The sequence below is a fragment of the Octodon degus genome, unplaced genomic scaffold, assembly GCF_000260255.1.
Source record: "Octodon degus isolate 3935 unplaced genomic scaffold, OctDeg1.0 scaffold00052, whole genome shotgun sequence".
NCBI classification, from domain to species: Eukaryota; Metazoa; Chordata; class Mammalia; order Rodentia; family Octodontidae; genus Octodon; species Octodon degus.
The window spans coordinates 5,523,284-5,530,853 of record NW_004524628.1 but is presented as its reverse complement, the minus strand read 5'-3'; positions in this window follow the sequence as shown (position 1 = coordinate 5,530,853).

The following is a 7,570-nucleotide window of genomic DNA, read 5'->3' as shown; positions in this document are numbered from 1 at the left end:
ATGACATATATAATGACTCTTCCAAATAAGGTCACATTCTGAGGTTCTGGGAATTAGGACTTCAGCATACAAATGGAGTGGGGGGCAAATTCAACACACAACACTTGCTGTGGTACATCTAGGGAATGTTAGTCCAGGAAAAATCCAGTCTCATGACTCAGGTCTGGCCCTTCTAGAGTCTCCAGTGATGAGCTGCGGGCTCCCCAAGGACTCTCTCTGGAGCTCCTTTTCTCCAAGGCTATCTCTTTTCTGGATCTCTGCCCAGCAAATTCTAGCTCCCCCAGCCTCCCTGAGTTCTGAGCTTCTTAGCTCAGCGAGACTGCAGGCTCCAGATTCTTTCCCTCCGCCCACGCAGTGCAGAAATCACCTTCAGGCAGGAAGCCAAGGTGATTTTAGGACTCAACTTCTTTACTTCCCGCTTCTCAGGGACCACAGTCCTGTGCCAGTGATAGTTAAATGAGCATCAAGATTTTGAGTCTTTTTTTTTCCTCCAATTTTCTAGTTGTTCAGCCCTTCCTACACCATTTTCTCAAGGGCAGAAGTTTAAAATACAGTTTAAAAATTCTCTTTGATTTTGAAACCTGTATTGATGTAAAATCCACTTTGGATGGTGCTTTAGGTCTCTGAATCCAGGTGTGTGCTCCTTGCACCTTATAGCTCCTGGGCTCCACGTCTGCCAGACGACTTCCATCGCAGCCCTCTCCAGCCAGAGCCTGCCTGTGTATCAGCAAGTGGGCACACTTGGGCTCAGCCTGTCCCCTGGCCACAGCAGGAAGTTAAGTCGTGGAAGACAAGGATGGCCCCCTAAACTTCAGGCCACCCCATATGCAGCACGAGTCCACCTTGCCATATGCAGCTTTCACGGCTCACTGGTTTTATTGCTATGCCCCATGGGCTGAGAAGTGCATTCAAGTCTCTGCCAAACATTAGAGCTCAGAAACAAATTCTCTTACTCCAGTTATTGGAATTTAAATTCTCCACAGTGGGGGGAGGGGAGGCAAGTGCTAAGTGTACGTCTGTTAGGCATCTCCCTAAGTGTTTGGGAAGACCCTGGGGGTCTCAATTCTGGCTTTCTCATCAACTGGCTACCCCAGCTTTGGAAAGCTCCCTCTGAGTTTCCTGATTGTAGAAATGGGAATAATAGTTATCGCACAGGTGTATTGCGAGGATTAGGCAAGAAGTTGTCTGCACCAGTCTTCTGGACAGCTGGTCATGGCAGGCAGTCTGAGTGGGGTGTTGGAAGGAGGCTCCCAGAAAGACCTGCACCCCGACAGCTCCTCCTCAGTGCCCTGTCTGAGCTTTTCACAAATGGTCATGCACCTTCTAGGCCTTTCTCTTCTGGATTTTGGAAAATTGCATGTATCTTTCTATATAAAAAGCATCAAGTCAGTGCTTGCAGTTTACCCTTTTGAAGGGATTGGTCTACAAGCATGTTTGTTTTCTAGCTGAAATTTAATAATGGCATATTTGAATGATGGCTAAGGGGTAGGCAAAGAAGGGGGCTTTGGTTCCAAAGGCAGGTCTAGGGCATCTTCTGTGTAGGTCTTTGAGCTGCAAGAGGACTCTAAGTGCACCAAAAACCAGCTTCACCTACATCTCAGTGCCACAGAAGGTCACTGCTCCTGTGCAGGTCTTCACAGAGCCCGCATTGAGGAGGCAGTAGGCAATTAGATCCAAAAGCAGTCAGTGAAGACTTCCATGTACACATGAAGTAAGCCACAGGCTCCTGGACATTCAGGACAGGCAGGGACAGTAGAGAGGGGGTGAAGTGTGTAGCAGCTGCTGAGGGCCAGTCACCACGCCAGGGCCTCACATTTCTTCTCAGTGTGTCTCCTGGTCTGCCTGAGGCCTCTTGGCCGTCAGACTGTGGAGACATCATTCTCGCTCCCATTTTTCCATGGAAACAATGACAAAATTATTCCACATCCTACTTTCACTCCAAACACTATTTTTAGAGTTACCATTTGCTATAGAAACATTCGCTTCGTTCTTTCACCTCGCTGTCACAGTGCTTCACTGACAGATGAGGGAGAGCTGCTCGAGCAGTTGTGTGTGTTGAGTATCAAACAACTGCTTCCTGTACATGTTTTTGTTTATAACTAAGCCGTGAATAAGGAGCTGCCCAAAGGTTGATGATTATAAAAAATATTTATAATCTAGCAGATAAATGAGATGCCGCTTCCCTATACAGTGAATAAGAATGCTGCTAATTTGTCCTACCAAGAAGACAGTTGTCTGTGAGAGAGTTGGTGGGCGGCAGAATTGGACCCAGAGATGGGCTGTTAGCAAAGGAGGGGGCGAGGGATCCTACACACCCTCCTTGGGGTGGACGCTTGAAGTGGCAACACTGGGCCAGTCACTGTCTTCTTCCTCTAGAAAAAAAGAGACCAAAGAATCTGTTCTCTAAGATCCTCAGCAGATCTAACCTCCCAGATCTGAATTCCGGTCACGTAGCACGTCGTGCTGGGGAGGCAAGACAAGCTCCAGGAAGCTCCATCTAAATGAAAATCGTGAACTGCATTGGGCACCCAGAAACACAGCAGTGTGTTCATTGGCAGGGATTATCACTCTTATTCAGTGCCTTACATTTATACTCCCACATTTGTTCTCCTTGCTTCTAAATTAGTCAGTGTAAAGACTTTTAAAAGATTAGCTGGTTTAAAGCCACATTTGCAAAAAGGAGCTATGTGGGCCAGCACATAAATCAGATACATGCTTGTTTTATATTTCTGCCCAAAAGAAAAGTAGCGGTTTAGACATTTTCTTGATAACCATAATTAGAGTTCTCTTATTTAAACTATTATTCCACGTAAACACAAAACGGGCATTGTTAGGGTCATTGTCGCAAAATAATCTACAGTCCCAGAAGCTTGCATTACCTTTGGACAAGCAAGTGACAAGTGTTACCAGACATAATTAAAGGTTGAGTATGGAGGCGCAGAGTTTTACAGAAAAGAACATTAGTAATGTTTAAAACTAATAAAATTATGATTCCTAGCTCACCTAATGAAAACAACATACTTTTAAAGGGAAGAATTAGCAACAAATCCTACAAGGTTTGAGCAGATTAAAATTGAAAATATTTTTGAGTGATGAGATATTTTCTCATCATGTTTCACCTCAATGGCCTTTCAATGACTAGCCAAGACCCCAAAACCTCAGCTTATGGTGTCTAGCACGTGTAGAACAACTACGACAGAACACAGGGCCTCTCAGCTGGGCATCTACATCCCATTAGAGCATTTTGAAGTACAATTTCCATTTCAAATGTGAAGCCTGTCTGGCCGGCATTCAGCCACAGTGTGTCTAGCAGGTCTCTGTTACAGACTGTCAGTGAGGAAGGCTGGGGAATGGAGTGTCCAGAAAGACCAGGAAGATCTAAAAACATTGCTGTCGTAAATTTTCCCATGCTTAGGGGCTTACCATGTCTCAATTATTTTACAGTAGTAGTGTTCAGAAACCTGATTCTGAGTCTCAAAGGGAGAACCTGTTTTCCTGCCCTTCTGCCCTTACAGAGGAATCCACTTTCCCTTGGCTCGTGGCTCCCTCCTCTGCCCTCCAAACCATCAGTTCTGAGCTGAGTCCCTCCCTGTCTGTCAGGTCTCGGACCCATCCATCTCCATCTCCCTTTGAAGGTGTCCTTGTGACACCTCGGCACCCACCTGATGATCCAGGCACTGCTCCCTACTCAGAGGTCAGTTGATGAACAAACTGATCTTCAGAATTGATAACTTCTATTTTCTCAGAAGGAGCAAGCAAAACCATCTGTCCAGAGAGGGTGCAGAAACTGGGAACACACAGTGCAGGACAGCGGTTAGGGCTGCTGCCGGGGAGCTACACAAGGCGCTGCCCAGGGACCTGAGAGGATGTTCCGAGCGCAGCTGGCCTTCACAGCTTCCCACCCGTGTCACAGTCAGAGCCTGGGGCTCTGTCCCGCTGTTCATGCAGCGATTCTTCCCTGGGCCTCCCCTAAGGAAATAAATGCAGGCAAAAATCGCACACCAACAAATTATGTCCATGGATAATTGTCAAAGAATGTTGTGTCATACCCTCAAATTAGAAACAAAGCAATAGAGAAGTTACGATAAAAAAACTACATATCCATATAATGGAATGTAAGTTAAAATGTATTTTATGAAGACCTCATTATTAACTGGAAAAATACTTGCCATGATGCCTGTGGTTGGACAAATTAGACACAAAATGGACATTTACCTTAATCACAGCTCTAGACAATGTGTTTGACTTTGCAAGTTAGCTCAAATGACTTTTACAAAAGGGGGCAGAACTGGCAGGAAAAACAAAAATAAAACGGCAATAGTAATGATCCCGGGGGTTGGAATTGTGGAGATCTTGCCTCCTCTTTCATTTTACATACCAGTCATTTTCCAGAGCATGATTAAAGGTATCAAGGCCCAGTGGGCTCAGGGACTGTCCCTGCTCATGGTTTCAAAGTCCACGCAGCCCTGTGCATTGCCTTGGCAGCACAGAAAGGCCTGGCTGCAGGAAGCAGAGCTGACATAGGATTGGGGTTTCAACCAGAGGTATGACAGAGGACCAAGGGCCTGAGGGACCGGAGCTACCGGAAAGACAGCAGCTGGGTGACAGCCACAGGGACCAGGCTTAGAAGTGTGGAGGCTGGAGAGGGAGGACTCTTGGGATAAAAGAAGTCAGAGCAGAGCTTCAGGAGAATTAGCGAGAGCAGGACAGCATGGGAAGAGTTGAGAAGAGTGGGAATTGACTGCAGCTTCACAAGTTGGACGTGTTCAAGATGATGCCAGGACATGGCGGAGGGTCACTGACTCTGCGTGTTTGTCAAGCAGTTACTGCATCCCAGCATCGAGTTACCTGCCAGAGATACAGTGATGCGCTCAACAGTCAGACCCTGCACTCCTGAAGGTCATACTCTGTGGTGGAATCTAGTGTGAGACCAGCAGGAAACCACTTTGAAGTGTAATAGGTGCTCTACAGAAAAGAAGAGAGGCAAGAGGGAAATACAGGCCAGGAAATAAAGGAGGTGGCATTTAAGCTGAGACCTAGAGGTTGGGAGGCAGTTATTCGAGTAAGGATGTAAAACCTTCTGCGATTGGAGGCAGCTCAAGCAAAGACTCCAAGGCAGGAAACAGTGTCCAGTGCACAAGGAAAGCAGGTCAGTGTGGCTGGAATCTGTGAGCGGGGGTGGGACTGAAAGGAGACCAGGAGACCAACAGAGGACAGATGAAGGGACAGAGATCCTAACTGCCATGAAGCCAGGGAGAAACGAGCTGGCCATTATGTGGTGGTGGAGCATGGAAGGGCTTGAGGCTGACCTCTGGGTACTGCGGACCTCGGCCTATGGGAGTCCCGCTGGGCCAGGAGCTGTGCAGCCTCGGGCAAGCCAATTTGATTGTGCCACCGAGGCTCACCTCGTGGGGCCAACCTACAGTCACAAGCAGGATGCCCTGTTATAGCTGAGCTTCCTTATTTGTACCACGAGGATGACAGCAGCACCTCAGCTGTACATGGGTAACAGCAGATTCTAGCTCGAGAGTTTTCCTGGGAAGTGAGTGATTTAAATGAGTGGCTATTTGTAAATGATTTAGAATAGTAGTGCCTGGCTTTCAATTAAAAAAAAAATGCATTCTCAGATGAGGTGCAATAAATTCAGAAGTGGCTCAGTCTTCCTCTCTTGGCTTGTAAGTGAAATTTTCCTTCTCTGAAAGGGGATTTTGGGGACAGCTATGAGTGGTTTTCTTGTGCTTGAAAACAACCAACTCGGTACTCTTGAATTTTATGGCCGCCTATGCAAGCTGCGAGAGACTGTATGTGGGGTCTGTTTCTGCTGGAGCTTTGGCAAATCCTTGCTTCAACATTTTAGGCTTTTCTCAACTAGCTTTAAGGTTTGGCCTGAAAATCATGGAAGAAGGGAAGACATCTTTGCTGTGGGTAAACAGGGCCTTGGAAGCCCAGTTCTGGGCAGGGAGGTGAACCTCTCAGGGGCAGGGAAGGGACCCTTCTCCTTTCCACATTTTTTTTTTTCAAGCACGAAGGGGCTTTGCTCTGCTAGCATTCAGATAATTTTCCATTTCCCTAACCTATTCCAGAGTTCCCCACCACGTTCTATTTCAGGCATTGACACCGTGTTCCCAGCTTTAGCTAATCACCAAAACGCTTTGTTTTTGTCTTTTCCAAACTCCCAGGAACTTCAGAGGCCGCCCACAGCGTACACAAATAAAGCTAGAGCCTTCCGACATTCTGGAAACAAAATGCTGAGGTAGAACTGCAATGCAAGGAGTCAATAAATATTTAGTGTTACAGCGACACAAAATAAACGCGATTTGACAAGCAAGAAGCAGACGTTGAAGGCTGGAGAGTGCAGAGTAGCTTGTAGTTGCTCAGTTTAGTTTGAGGATCTTGAAAAAAGCAAACATACACCTAACAAATCTATTGTCTTCCATGAGTCACCTGCCCACTGTGAATGCAGGTGTTTAATTTGGGGCAATGAGATGGAGTCACAATTTATTTGCCTACCTACCATAAGGCATTTAATTCCTTTAACTATCTAAAGGGGTTTTTAAGTGAGTAGCTTGTGCCAAACAGATTACATCAAACATTTTATTTATTTATTTATCTATTTATTTGGTACAGGGTCTCTACGCAGCTTGGACTCGACTCTTAGTGATCCTCCTGTTTCAGCCTTCGGAGCTCTGGGATTACAGGCATGCACCACCACGCCTGGTTTCAGTGGCTGGCAGGACGCGCCTAGGTTTCTGGGGCTTACACCGCACATGGCATGCTGTACTAGGAATCGAACCTGGGTGCCTGCGCTTGCCAGACACGTGCTTAGACTGCCGAGCTATCTTTCTAGCTCTACATCAAAAGTTTAAAAGGCAGCTTCCTTTTATGTGCTCATGTAGATGAGATCTGTTCAGCCTGGCTCCAAGTTCAAGCCCCTTCCCAAGTTCTGCACCTGCCCCACCGCAGATTACAGTGTAGTTTAGGCCTCTGGGGTCCTTGGTGTCCACGTCACTGTCTTCAGATCCCCGTAGAGACTTGGCTGACACAGACTGTCACCGGCGCTGGCGTTCTCGCCATCGTGGTCCTCCTCTGGCCCGAAAGGCTCGGTGCTGGGGCGGGGGGCTGCTGCTGATAGTGGGTGGGCGTGGGAAAGCGGTTCTGGGCCATCAGGAGACAAAACGGGGGTGGGGGTGGGGGTGAGACTCCTGACAAGGCCCGCACGGTCCAGGCACGGCTCCTTGCGCGGCCGGCTCTGTACTGAAAGAAACAGCAGCCCGGGCTCTCACCCACCCTCGCCGTTGTCACAACAATGATTCACCCCGGGACGGCCACAGCCGCCCTAATCCGCCTTCAGCGCTCCCGACCCGCGAGGTTATGAAACAACAGCGACCAGAAAACTTTTACTTTTATTCAAATACGCGTTTCCCTCCCACGGAGCCCGCACCCCCTTCTGACTACGGGTGCCCTTGGCTCAGCCGCTGACCGCGCGCCCCGACACGCGCCCGGGACCCCGCCCGCGCGCACCTGCTCTGCCCGCTGCGCCGCGGGGTCGAGGCCGGGGTCCCCAGCCCGG